This window comes from Chanodichthys erythropterus, chromosome 20 (assembly GCF_024489055.1).
Source record: "Chanodichthys erythropterus isolate Z2021 chromosome 20, ASM2448905v1, whole genome shotgun sequence".
Taxonomy (NCBI): domain Eukaryota; kingdom Metazoa; phylum Chordata; class Actinopteri; order Cypriniformes; family Xenocyprididae; genus Chanodichthys; species Chanodichthys erythropterus.
The window spans coordinates 433,276-446,863 of record NC_090240.1 but is presented as its reverse complement, the minus strand read 5'-3'; the positions used below and the strand labels follow the sequence as shown (position 1 = coordinate 446,863).

At 47.1% G+C, this 13,588-nt stretch overlaps 6 non-coding genes across 6 annotated transcripts; all 6 read left to right on the top strand.

Moving 5' to 3' along the window:
- Window positions 1-611: 611 nt before the first annotated feature.
- Window positions 612-799, top strand: LOC137010265 (U2 spliceosomal RNA). The gene has a single exon (XR_010893313.1). It is a non-coding gene; the product is annotated as a U2 spliceosomal RNA (small nuclear RNA).
- A 2,095-nt stretch (window positions 800-2,894) lies between these two features.
- On the top strand, window positions 2,895-3,058 carry LOC137009923 (U1 spliceosomal RNA). The gene has a single exon (XR_010893010.1). It is a non-coding gene; the product is annotated as a U1 spliceosomal RNA (small nuclear RNA).
- Window positions 3,059-3,922: 864 nt separating this feature from the next.
- LOC137010114 (U2 spliceosomal RNA) lies at window positions 3,923-4,113 on the top strand. The gene has a single exon (XR_010893190.1). It is a non-coding gene; the product is annotated as a U2 spliceosomal RNA (small nuclear RNA).
- Window positions 4,114-6,208: 2,095 nt separating this feature from the next.
- On the top strand, window positions 6,209-6,372 carry LOC137009922 (U1 spliceosomal RNA). Its single transcript, XR_010893009.1, has one exon. It is a non-coding gene; the product is annotated as a U1 spliceosomal RNA (small nuclear RNA).
- A 1,669-nt stretch (window positions 6,373-8,041) lies between these two features.
- On the top strand, window positions 8,042-8,205 carry LOC137009921 (U1 spliceosomal RNA). The gene has a single exon (XR_010893008.1). It is a non-coding gene; the product is annotated as a U1 spliceosomal RNA (small nuclear RNA).
- An 861-nt stretch (window positions 8,206-9,066) lies between these two features.
- Window positions 9,067-9,266, top strand: LOC137010332 (U2 spliceosomal RNA). The gene has a single exon (XR_010893353.1). It is a non-coding gene; the product is annotated as a U2 spliceosomal RNA (small nuclear RNA).
- The last annotated feature ends 4,322 nt before the right edge of the window (window positions 9,267-13,588 follow it).

Here is a 13,588-nt window from a genome sequence, read left to right as displayed (position 1 = left end):
TAGGGAACTGTACAAGGGTTTAAGGGAGAGGGGGGCAGGGAAGGGGGGACTAGAGAGATTTCTTCCCATCACTGTGAATTGGGCAATGCTACAGCCAGCATATGTGGATGGAGCTTGCAGAGACCTTCATTGGTTGGGGGCCCTGGGGCGTTTGCCTGTAAGGGAGAGGCAGTATCGTCATGGGCAAGGGAAGTCACCTTTCTGCCCAATTGGTTGTGGGAGGGAGGAAACAATAGAACATGTATTTTGGACATGCCCAGTTTCATCTGCCTTCTGGACTTTGCTGTATCAGTGGTGGAAGGGGTGGAAAGGTCCTCCTCTGACCCGGAACCTGGTAATTTATGGGGAGGGTCTGGGGGGACAGAAGTTTGAATTGAGGAAGGTGGTGTGGATAATTATATCAGAAGGCAAAAGGGTTTTGTGGAATCACAGAACTTCGATGTTAAGGTCCAAACGAACAGGATGGGGTCCTAAATCAATTTTTTATTGTGTTTTGGCTAGAGTGCAGGGCGCAGTGCAAAATGATAATATTGAGGGGGAAATTAAAAAATGTTTGAAGGGAAAAAGGGATTAAATGGGACCTAAAGTGAGTTATAAAAAGTATGTGTTGATGAACTGTCTGAGTTTGTGTATGTAAAAGATGGAATCTGTTCTTATCAGTTTAATATCTGATACGTCCCCTATCTGGGGACTACATATTAAATGGATTTTTGGCTCATGGAGCCGGAACCGGGGCTTGCTCCGTCCACTCCACGCATCGACCTGGTATTGCAGTGTCTCCAGGAACGGTGTGCTTCCCCTTTTGGGGGACTGCAAATCGTTGTGGTTAATAGCAGAGGGAATGTCGCTGGAGCTTCACAAGGAGTCTCTATGTACCTGCGGTGGGGTGGCTGGCAGGGTGGCACCGTCTCGCACCCTTATGAAACGGTCGCCGTTGTTCCAAAGCAGCGGTTCCCAAACCAGCACTGCACGTCTTGAATGTCACTCTTGTCTGATGCGCCCGTCTGAGGTCTTGGAGTCTTTACCAACGAGCTGATGAGTTGGATCGGGTGTGTTTGATCAGGGAGACATCTAATCAAACACGCCTGACTGATGGGAACCACTGGTCTAAAGGACCGCAGCTCGTGTACAGGTGCTGGTCATATAATTAGAATGTCATCAAAAAGTTGATTTATTTCACTAATTCCTTTCAAAAAGTGAAACTTGTATATATCATATTCATTCATTACACACAGACTGAGAGGTTTCACATGTTTATTTCTTTTCATTTTGATGAGTATAGCTGACAACTATGGAAAATCCCAAAGTCACTATCTCAGAAAATTAGAATATTGTGAAAAGGTTCAATATTGAAGACACCTGGTGCCACACACTCTTATCAGCTAATTAACTCAAAACACCTGCAAAGGCCTTTAAATGGTCTCTCAGTCTAGTTCTGTAGGCTACACAGTCATGGGGAAGACTGCTGACTTGACAGTTGTCCAAAAGACGACCACTGACACCTTGCACAAGGAGGCCAAGACACAAAAGGTCATTGCAAAAGAGGCTGGCTGTTCGCAGAGCTCTGTGTCCAAGCACATTAATAGAGAGGCGAAGGGAAGGAAAAGATGTGGTAGAAAAAAAGTGTACTAGCAATAGGGATAACCGCACCCTGGAGAGGACTGTGAAACAGAACCCATTCAAAAATGTGGGGGAGATTCACAAAGAGTGGACTGCAGCTGGAGTCAGTGCTTCAAGAACCCCTACGCACAGACGTATGCAAGACATGGTTTTCAGCTGTCTCGTTCCTTGTGTCAAGCCACTCTTGAACAACAGACAGCGTCAGAGGCGCCTCGACAAAAAGGACTGGACTGCTGCTGAGTGGTCCAAAGTTACGTTCTCTGATGAAAGTCAATTTGGCATTTCCTTTGGAAATCGGGGTCCCAGAGTCTGGAGGAAGAGAGGAGAGGCACACAATCCACGTCGCTTGAGGGCCAGCCTAAAGTTTCCACAGTCAGTGATGGTTTGGGGTGCCATGTCATCTGCTGGTGTTGGCCCACTGTGTTTTCTGAGGTCCAAGGTCAACGCAGCCGTATACCAGGAAGTTTTAGAGCACTTCATGCTTCCTGCTGCTGACCAACTTTATGGAGATGCAGATTTCATTTCCCAACAGGACTTGGCACCTGCACACAGTGCCAAAGCTACCAGTACCCGGTTTAAGGACCATGGTATCCCTGTTCTTAATTGGCCAGCAAACTCGCCTGACCTTAACCCCATAGAAAATCTACGGGGTATTGTGAAGAGGAAGATGCCATATGCCAGACCCAACAATTAAGAAGAGCTGAAGGCCACTATCAGAGCAACCTGGGCTCTCATAACACCTGAGCAGTGCCACAGACCGATCGACTCCATGCCACGCCGCATTGCTGCAGTAATTCAGGCAAAAGGAGCCCCAACTAAGTATTGAGTGCTGCACACGCTCATACTTTTCATGTTTATAGTTTTCAGTTGGCCAAGATTTCTAAAAATCCTTTCTTTGTATTGGTCTTAAGTAATATTCTAAATTTGCTGAGATACCGGATTTGGGATTTTCCTTAGTTGTCAGTTATAATCATCAAAATTAAAAGAAATAAACATTTGAAATATATCAGTCTGTGTGCAATGTACATAATATACAAGTTTGACTTTTTGAAAGGAATTAGTGAAAGAAATCAACTTTTTGATGACATTCTAATCATACGACCAGCACCTGTAGGTGCTTGGCAGTTTGCCGGCTTGAAGGCATGGTCACGGAAATCGCAGTCAAGTAATGGAAGGGACACGCCCTTCCTTTGCTTGGGGTGGGGGAGGGGGTCACCGTTGATGAGGACGGCAAAGAGGGATAGGGTAGCCTCTGACTGGAGGCCTGGGGACTCATACTTACCTGGCAGGGGAGACACCATGATCAGGAAGGTGGTTCACCCAGGGCGAGGCTCGGCCATTGCACTCCGGTTGTGCTGACCCCTGCGAATTCCCCAAATGTGGGAATCTCGACTGCATAATTTATGGTAGTGGGGGACTGCGTTCGCGCTCTCCCCTGGACATACTGGTTGAAAGAAGATTAGGTGGTGCCGAGAGAACCTGTGGTTTCTAACAGTCGTAGCGTTGTCTGTGGCTCCGTGTGTGTTTGCACGCCCCTTTTATGGAATCGGGTGTTGCGTGCGCTCGCCTGGTTTCGCAAAGTTCTGAGTTTTCCTTCAGGGACGACAGGCTTTTGGGGGCACTCGACCATGGCCGTTTTCTAAATGACCCCGTGGTCGCTAGTGTCACGACCGGCTCAAAGCCGTGACAAATGAAACGGAGGACATAGGCAGCTTGGTAGGTTGCAATGAAAAGAGATTTATCAGCATAAATAAGAAAATATATGAAAGCAGAAATCAACAAAACCAAACACAATTTCTGTCAGACACATCAATAACCAAACATCAGACAGAACCACATTTAAATGAATAAGGAACTCAAAATAAACAAAGACCAAAATCAAAACCAAAGCACCCAGGAGCAAGCAACACACCACGCCAAACAAAGCCCAAGCTTTATAGAGGGAAGCACGGGTGTACATGGTTCACTTGATGAGTCTCCCAGCCACACCCACTGGCCGGCCGTAGCAGGAAGAACGAGGGACTCGTCACACTATCCAAATGTTAAAGTTGAGCTTTTTTTTTTTTCCCCCCTCCTGATCAAGAACGACCTAGGGAGTCCAGAGAATTGTACTGCGGTGCTTTTGTGGAGGTCGATGGAAAAACCTAGGACCAGTTCGCGAAAGCAGGTTGTTTCAAATCATCTCCACTATTTAACAAACGATCTGATCGACAGCAGTGGTCCTAGAGGCAAAGTACGAAACCCACCGCGGCCCAGATGGGCGTCGCCTTTGCCGGCTCTGCCCCCACTGCTTGGCAACGGCATCGCTTCTCGGCCTTTTGGCTAAGATCAAGTGTAGTATCTGTTCTTATCAGTTTAATATCTGATACGTCCCCTATCTGGGGACTACATATTAAATGGATTTTTGGCTCATGGAGCCGGAACCGGGGCTTGCTCCGTCCACTCCACGCATCGACCTGGTATTGCAGTGTCTCCAGGAACGGTGTGCTTCCCCTTTTGGGGGACTGCAAATCGTTGTGGTTAATAGCAGAGGGAATGTCGCTGGAGCTTCACAAGGAGTCTCTATGTACCTGCGGTGGGGTGGCTGGCAGGGTGGCACCGTCTCGCACCCTTATGAAACGGTCGCCGTTGTTCCAAAGCAGCGGTTCCCAAACCAGCACTGCACGTCTTGAATGTCACTCTTGTCTGATGCGCCCGTCTGAGGTCTTGGAGTCTTTACCAACGAGCTGATGAGTTGGATCGGGTGTGTTTGATCAGGGAGACATCTAATCAAACACGCCTGACTGATGGGAACCACTGGTCTAAAGGACCGCAGCTCGTGTACAGGTGCTGGTCATATAATTAGAATGTCATCAAAAAGTTGATTTATTTCACTAATTCCTTTCAAAAAGTGAAACTTGTATATATCATATTCATTCATTACACACAGACTGAGAGGTTTCACATGTTTATTTCTTTTCATTTTGATGAGTATAGCTGACAACTATGGAAAATCCCAAAGTCACTATCTCAGAAAATTAGAATATTGTGAAAAGGTTCAATATTGAAGACACCTGGTGCCACACACTCTTATCAGCTAATTAACTCAAAACACCTGCAAAGGCCTTTAAATGGTCTCTCAGTCTAGTTCTGTAGGCTACACAGTCATGGGGAAGACTGCTGACTTGACAGTTGTCCAAAAGACGACCACTGACACCTTGCACAAGGAGGCCAAGACACAAAAGGTCATTGCAAAAGAGGCTGGCTGTTCGCAGAGCTCTGTGTCCAAGCACATTAATAGAGAGGCGAAGGGAAGGAAAAGATGTGGTAGAAAAAAAGTGTACTAGCAATAGGGATAACCGCACCCTGGAGAGGACTGTGAAACAGAACCCATTCAAAAATGTGGGGGAGATTCACAAAGAGTGGACTGCAGCTGGAGTCAGTGCTTCAAGAACCCCTACGCACAGACGTATGCAAGACATGGTTTTCAGCTGTCTCGTTCCTTGTGTCAAGCCACTCTTGAACAACAGACAGCGTCAGAGGCGCCTCGACAAAAAGGACTGGACTGCTGCTGAGTGGTCCAAAGTTACGTTCTCTGATGAAAGTCAATTTGGCATTTCCTTTGGAAATCGGGGTCCCAGAGTCTGGAGGAAGAGAGGAGAGGCACACAATCCACGTCGCTTGAGGGCCAGCCTAAAGTTTCCACAGTCAGTGATGGTTTGGGGTGCCATGTCATCTGCTGGTGTTGGCCCACTGTGTTTTCTGAGGTCCAAGGTCAACGCAGCCGTATACCAGGAAGTTTTAGAGCACTTCATGCTTCCTGCTGCTGACCAACTTTATGGAGATGCAGATTTCATTTCCCAACAGGACTTGGCACCTGCACACAGTGCCAAAGCTACCAGTACCCGGTTTAAGGACCATGGTATCCCTGTTCTTAATTGGCCAGCAAACTCGCCTGACCTTAACCCCATAGAAAATCTACGGGGTATTGTGAAGAGGAAGATGCCATATGCCAGACCCAACAATTAAGAAGAGCTGAAGGCCACTATCAGAGCAACCTGGGCTCTCATAACACCTGAGCAGTGCCACAGACCGATCGACTCCATGCCACGCCGCATTGCTGCAGTAATTCAGGCAAAAGGAGCCCCAACTAAGTATTGAGTGCTGCACACGCTCATACTTTTCATGTTTATAGTTTTCAGTTGGCCAAGATTTCTAAAAATCCTTTCTTTGTATTGGTCTTAAGTAATATTCTAAATTTGCTGAGATACCGGATTTGGGATTTTCCTTAGTTGTCAGTTATAATCATCAAAATTAAAAGAAATAAACATTTGAAATATATCAGTCTGTGTGCAATGTACATAATATACAAGTTTGACTTTTTGAAAGGAATTAGTGAAAGAAATCAACTTTTTGATGACATTCTAATCATACGACCAGCACCTGTAGGTGCTTGGCAGTTTGCCGGCTTGAAGGCATGGTCACGGAAATCGCAGTCAAGTAATGGAAGGGACACGCCCTTCCTTTGCTTGGGGTGGGGGAGGGGGTCACCGTTGATGAGGACGGCAAAGAGGGATAGGGTAGCCTCTGACTGGAGGCCTGGGGACTCATACTTACCTGGCAGGGGAGACACCATGATCAGGAAGGTGGTTCACCCAGGGCGAGGCTCGGCCATTGCACTCCGGTTGTGCTGACCCCTGCGAATTCCCCAAATGTGGGAATCTCGACTGCATAATTTATGGTAGTGGGGGACTGCGTTCGCGCTCTCCCCTGGACATACTGGTTGAAAGAAGATTAGGTGGTGCCGAGAGAACCTGTGGTTTCTAACAGTCGTAGCGTTGTCTGTGGCTCCGTGTGTGTTTGCACGCCCCTTTTATGGAATCGGGTGTTGCGTGCGCTCGCCTGGTTTCGCAAAGTTCTGAGTTTTCCTTCAGGGACGACAGGCTTTTGGGGGCACTCGACCACGGCCGTTTTCTAAATGACCCCGTGGTCGCTATTGTCACGACCGGCTCAAAGCCGTGACAAATGAAACGGAGGACATAGGCAGCTTGGTAGGTTGCAACGAAAAGAGATTTATCAGCATAAATAAGAAAATATATGAAACAAGAAATCAACAAAACCAAACACAATTTCTGTCAGACACATCAATAACCAAACATCAGACAGAACCACATTTAAATGAATAAGGAACTCAAAATAAACAAAGACCAAAATCAAAACCAAAGCACCCAGGAGCAAGCAACACACCACGCCAAACAAAGCCCAAGCTTTATAGAGGGAAGCACGGGTGTACATGGTTCACTTGATGAGTCTCCCAGCCACACCCACTGGCCGGCCGTAGCAGGAAGAACGAGGGACTCGTCACACTATCCAAATGTTAAAGTTGAGCTTTTTTTTCCCCCCCCCCCTCCTGATCAAGAACGACCTAGGGAGTCCAGAGAATTGTACTGCGGTGCTTTTGTGGAGGTCGATGGAAAAACCTAGGACCAGTTCGCGAAAGCAGGTTGTTTCAAATCATCTCCACTATTTAACAAACGATCTGATCGACAGCAGTGGTCCTAGAGGCAAAGTACGAAACCCACCGCGGCCCAGATGGGCGTCGCCTTTGCCGGCTCTGCCCCCACTGCTTGGCAACGGCATCGCTTCTCGGCCTTTTGGCTAAGATCAAGTGTAGTATCTTACCCAGGAGTTATGTCGGGGAACGACGAAAGAGAGTCGGCCTTGATGGTGCGGTTGAGGAATACGATTCGTGTGTTGTTGAAGAAAGATGCTGAAGAATTGGTGAAGCCTGACCTTAACCCCATAGAAAATCTACGGGGTATTGTGAAGAGGAAGATGCCATATGCCAGACCCAACAATTAAGAAGAGCTGAAGGCCACTATCAGAGCAACCTGGGCTCTCATAACACCTGAGCAGTGCCACAGACCGATCGACTCCATGCCACGCCGCATTGCTGCAGTAATTCAGGCAAAAGGAGCCCCAACTAAGTATTGAGTGCTGCACACGCTCATACTTTTCATGTTTATAGTTTTCAGTTGGCCAAGATTTCTAAAAATCCTTTCTTTGTATTGGTCTTAAGTAATATTCTAAATTTGCTGAGATACCGGATTTGGGATTTTCCTTAGTTGTCAGTTATAATCATCAAAATTAAAAGAAATAAACATTTGAAATATATCAGTCTGTGTGCAATGTACATAATATACAAGTTTGACTTTTTGAAAGGAATTAGTGAAAGAAATCAACTTTTTGATGACATTCTAATCATACGACCAGCACCTGTAGGTGCTTGGCAGTTTGCCGGCTTGAAGGCATGGTCACGGAAATCGCAGTCAAGTAATGGAAGGGACACGCCCTTCCTTTGCTTGGGATGGGGGAGGGGGTCACCGTTGATGAGGACGGCAAAGAGGGATAGGGTAGCCTCTGACTGGAGGCCTGGGGACTCATACTTACCTGGCAGGGGAGACACCATGATCAGGAAGGTGGTTCACCCAGGGCGAGGCTCGGCCATTGCACTCCGGTTGTGCTGACCCCTGCGAATTCCCCAAATGTGGGAATCTCGACTGCATAATTTATGGTAGTGGGGGACTGCGTTCGCGCTCTCCCCTGGACATACTGGTTGAAAGAAGATTAGGTGGTGCCGAGAGAACCTGTGGTTTCTAACAGTCGTAGCGTTGTCTGTGGCTCCGTGTGTGTTTGCACGCCCCTTTTATGGAATCGGGTGTTGCGTGCGCTCGCCTGGTTTCGCAAAGTTCTGAGTTTTTCTTCAGGGACGACAGGCTTTTGGGGGCACTCGACCATGGCCGTTTTCTAAATGACCCCGTGGTCGCTATTGTCACGACCGGCTCAAAGCCGTGACAAATGAAACGGAGGACATAGGCAGCTTGGTAGGTTGCAACGAAAAGAGATTTATCAGCATAAATAAGAAAATATATGAAACAAGAAATCAACAAAACCAAACACAATTTCTGTCAGACACATCAATAACCAAACATCAGACAGAACCACATTTAAATGAATAAGGAACTCAAAATAAACAAAGACCAAAATCAAAACCAAAGCACCCAGGAGCAAGCAACACACCACGCCAAACAAAGCCCAAGCTTTATAGAGGGAAGCACGGGTGTACATGGTTCACTTGATGAGTCTCCCAGCCACACCCACTGGCCGGCCGTAGCAGGAAGAACGAGGGACTCGTCACACTATCCAAATGTTAAAGTTGAGCTTTTCCCCCCCCCCCTCCTGATCAAGAACGACCTAGGGAGTCCAGAGAATTGTACTGCGGTGCTTTTGTGGAGGTCGATGGAAAAACCTAGGACCAGTTCGCGAAAGCAGGTTGTTTCAAATCATCTCCACTATTTAACAAACGATCTGATCGACAGCAGTGGTCCTAGAGGCAAAGTACGAAACCCACCGCGGCCCAGATGGGCGTCGCCTTTGCCGGCTCTGCCCCCACTGCTTGGCAACGGCATCGCTTCTCGGCCTTTTGGCTAAGATCAAGTGTAGTATCTTACCCAGGAGTTATGTCGGGGAACGACGAAAGAGAGTCGGCCTTGATGGTGCGGTTGAGGAATACGATTCGTGTGTTGTTGAAGAAAGATGCTGAAGAATTGGTGAAGCAACGTTTTGGAAGAGATTTTTTTGTTACTGAAATTCTTAGAGGACTTTTCAAGATACAGCCTGCTGAAGTTTTTTGTTTACAAGATTTTGTGTCAACTGGATTTTTGGATTTAACTTTTTGTGTTTTGAAGGACTGTGTTGGTTTTTTTGAAGCCTGGAAGAAAAAGGAAGGTCATAAATTGCTGGAGGGCCTGCAGCTTCAGCCTGTGTTTGTTCAGGATTTTATCCCACTTACTATTCATATATACAACCCTTTTGTATATATTTGGATGGCGATGTCCTGGCATTTATTGCAAGATATTGTGATGTTGTAAGAGGAGGAGAGCGCTTGAGAGATCGATATGGAATATGGAATGGGAAGAGGAGGTACATGGTGAAGTTGAGACTTGACTCCTCTTCACCTGGCACTGTGCTGCACCCTCCAGGCAGCTTTTCTATTGGACCGAACAGAGGTTTCCTGCACTATCCCGGACAGCCCGTGTATTGTCGAAGATGTGGAGGGCAGGGTCATGTGAAAGTGGAGTGCAAGGGAGAGAGATGTAGATTCTGTGGGAAGACGGATCATGTGGCGGCGGAATGTACTGCTCCCAAGCATTGCAGTCTGTGTGGAAGTAAAGAACATTTGTATCGGGGTTGTCCAGCCAGAAAGAAGAGCTACGCTAGTTTATTTAAGGAGGGGGAAGATCTGCAAGCAGATTTGGAATCTCTCATGTGTGAGGCATCCAACTCTTCAATCAACCAGACAGAGCTTACAGCTGCAACAGAGGGTGCTAATAAAGACCAGGGGGCTGAGGAAAGTGCTGTGCATCACCAGGACAAAGGACCAGCAGTTGCAGAGGTCAACCAGCCACGTCCTCCGGGGGCAGCTCAAGAGAGGGAGCAGTCACAGGGTATTGGACAGACCTGGTCAGACATCGATATTGCAGAGGTGTTTTCCGGGGCTGCAATTGTGTCTAGTAACAACACCATTCAAGATACTCCACAAGCTGAAGACCCAGCCAGGTTTACATGGTCGCAACTGGATGCTTTAGACATTATAACTTCTGAGCAAAGTGGAGGCGGAGACAGCGAGATGGAGATATCAGGGGGAAGAGGACGTCGGCGAGCGGTGGAAGAAGATGGCGGAGGAGAGGACGAGAGGGACCGAAAATGCAGCAAGATTGAGACAGTAAAGACTTTTGTTTCTTTGGAGGACTTGGTATCTTTACATGACTCGGGGAAGGGAGCGGGAGCGGTTAAAGCTTTTAAAGAAGTAGTATATGAGGGGGGGATGGGGGGAGGGGGGATGGAGTGGGGAGAGTGTGGGGAGAGTACTGAAGATGATTCTCAGGGGTGGACGGAGGTAGTAGCTAGAAGGGTGAAGGGATGTACCACAGGGGGTGGGAAGGGAGGTTTTGGAGGGGATAAGGGATAAGGACTGTTTTTCTTTAGTGTTTGCCTAAAATGGGGGGGCTGAGGGTGGCCACTCTAAATGTAAGAGGATTGAAAATGGCAAAACGAAGGATAGCTTTTTTGAGTCCTTGAGTTCTGTTAATTTTGACATTATGTTTTTACAGGAATGTCATTTAGAGAACAGCAGAGATGAGCTTCTTTTTGCAAAGGACTGGGGAAAAGGTCCATCTATGTGGGGGGCAGGGAATGTGATGGCAGATGGGGTGGGAATACTTTTTAACTCTCAGGAATTTGTCATTGAAGAGAATTTAATGGTAGTTCCGGGGAGGGTGTTGTATGCTGATGTAAGATGGAGGGGTGTTAGCATCAGACTGATTAATGTATATGCGCCTAGTAAGAGGGAGGAGAGAGGGGGTTTCTTTAATTTATTAAAACCTTTGTTTTATACAAATCGGAAGGTGGTTTTGGGAGGGGATTTTAATGTTTCTTTAGATAGGGAGCCAAAGGGTGATTTGGCTTTCCTCCTTAAGAGTTTTTCTCTTTATGACTCCTTTAAAGTGGTGGGAAGGGCTTTGGAGGGCTTTACTTGGAGAAATAGTAGAGGGGAAAAATCTCGTTTGGATTATGTGTTTGTGTCAGCAGGAGTTAAGGTTGATGATTTCTTCTTCTTGCCGGTTTGGTTGTCTGATCATTGTATGATAGGAGTCGAGATGGAGGTTGGGGGTATTCAGAGGGGGAGAGGATCTTGGAGGTTGAACAGATCTTTCCTTCAGGATAAGTTTTTTGTTCAAGTGTTTAAGCACCTATACAGGGCCTGGCAGAATTTGAAGTGTCTGTTTGAAACGCAGGCTCAGTGGTGGGAGGGAGTAAAAGAGAGAATAGCTAACTTCTGTAGATGGTGGGGGAGGCTAAGGCAGTAAAAAGACGAGGGCTCATTAGTGTTTGGATTAGGGAGATGCAGTCCTTATGGGCTCAGGAGGGCAGAGAGGCAGCTGAGGAGTGGGGCAGATTCTATGCTATCCAAGAGAGGGTTAAAGGTTTTTATATGAAGGAAGCAGAGAAATTTATGTTAGAAATGGGTGCAAGGAGACGGTTTTTAGAGGAGGGTCCATCAAAATATTTTTTTGCCTCTGTGAGGAGACAGCAGCAGAGGAAATGCATAGAAGGGTTAAAGACAGAGAAGGGTAATGTTACATCTACAGCTGAAATGTTGAAGACGGTGGCAGTTTTTTATAAACAGCTTTTTAGCCCCCGAGGTTTGGTAGACTCTCAGGCGAGGGTGTTCTTGACAAGTTTAGAGAGTGTCTTGGAGGGTGATGATGCTGCCGCATTAGAAGGGGAGGTGTCTTTGCAGGAGGCAGAAGAGGCAATGGCATCACTTAGGAAAGGGACAGCTCCTGGCTGTGATGGGTTGCCAGTTGAGATATACTGCTCCTTTTGGCAACTTATTGGACAGGACCTGGTTGAGGTGTATAATGAGAGCCTGATGACTGGGTCACTCACAGCTTCTATGAGGACAGGGCATGTCTCCCTTTTGTATAAGAAGGGAGATAAGACAGATTTGGCAAACTGGAGGCCCATCACTCTCCTTACTACTGACTATAAAATCCTTGCGAAGGTCATAGCTATACGAATGAGGTCTGTGGTGGGGAAGGTGGTGCACCCAGACCAGACTTGTGGGGTACCAGGCCGCTCTGGCAGCCTAAATTTGACTTTGATCAGAGATGCTATTGGGTGGGCTGAGCAACGGCAGCTTTCTCTAGCAATTTTGAGCCTCGACCAGGAGAAAGCTTTTGATCGAGTTAGTCTCTCCTTTTTGTTTGCAGTTCTTGAGAGGGTAGGTTTTGGGGCAAGTATCAGGGCGTGGGTTCGTTTATTGTATAAGGGGGCGGTAAGTAAGTTTAAAGTTAATGGTTTCCTGACAGAGTCAGTTGAGCAGCTGGGAGGAGTAAGACAGGGATGTCCTCTCTCCCCTCTTCTTTATATTTTGTTCATTGAACCTTTAGCTTCCCGTTTAAGGGCATGTCAGGCCTTTACTGGCCTGCACATGCCGGGGGCTGGAGGTCTGCAAGCAAAGGTGTCGCTGTATGCAGATGACATGACACTGTTTTTGACATCAAGGCAGGATTTTTTAGAAACAAGCAAGATTTTGGGAGATTTTGGGAGGGTTACAGGGGCGAAAGTGAACATGTCAAAGTCAGCCGTCATGTATGTAGGTCGATGGGCTAGGCGGGAGACAGCCATTGAGGGATATAGCTTATGTGAAGATGGTCTGAAGGTTTTGGGAGTGCGTTTCTTCAGGCAGAACAGCGCTAAGGAGAACTGGAGGGTTTTGATTGGGAAAGTGCGCTCCAAAATTGGCCTTTGGAACACTAGAGAGCTTTCTTTAACTAGCCGAACATTAGTGATAAAAGCAGACTTGTTGCCTACAGTCAATTATTTGGCATATGTGTTCCCTCTTCCCTATAATTGTGGCAGAGAGTTGGAAGGTCTTGTGTTCTCCTTTCTGTGGAAGGGAAGGTGCGAGCTGGTATCCAGGGCTCAGGTGAGCCAAGAAATTAAGAAGGGTGGGAGGGAGGTGCCTTTTTTTACCTTGTGGGTAGCATCTATTTTTTCATCCTTTGTGGCACGTTTAATCCTACAGGCAACAAACCACAAAGCTTATTTTTTTGCAAGGTTCTGGGCAGCCTTTCCACTAAGATCTTTGATTGCATGGGATAAGTTGGTTCCGTGGGCTTTTGACAGGCCGGAAGAATATCAGTGGTTTGCCAAATTTATACGTCAACATCCTTGGTGTCTGGAACAGGGAACAGTGATAAATCATAGGGAACTGTACAAGGGTTTAAGGGAGAGGGGGCAGGGAAGGGGGGACTAGAGAGATTTCTTCCCATCACTGTGAATTGGGCAATGCTACAGCCAGCATATGTGGATGGAGCTTGCAGAGACCTTCATTGGTTGGGGGCCCTGGGGCGTTTGCCTG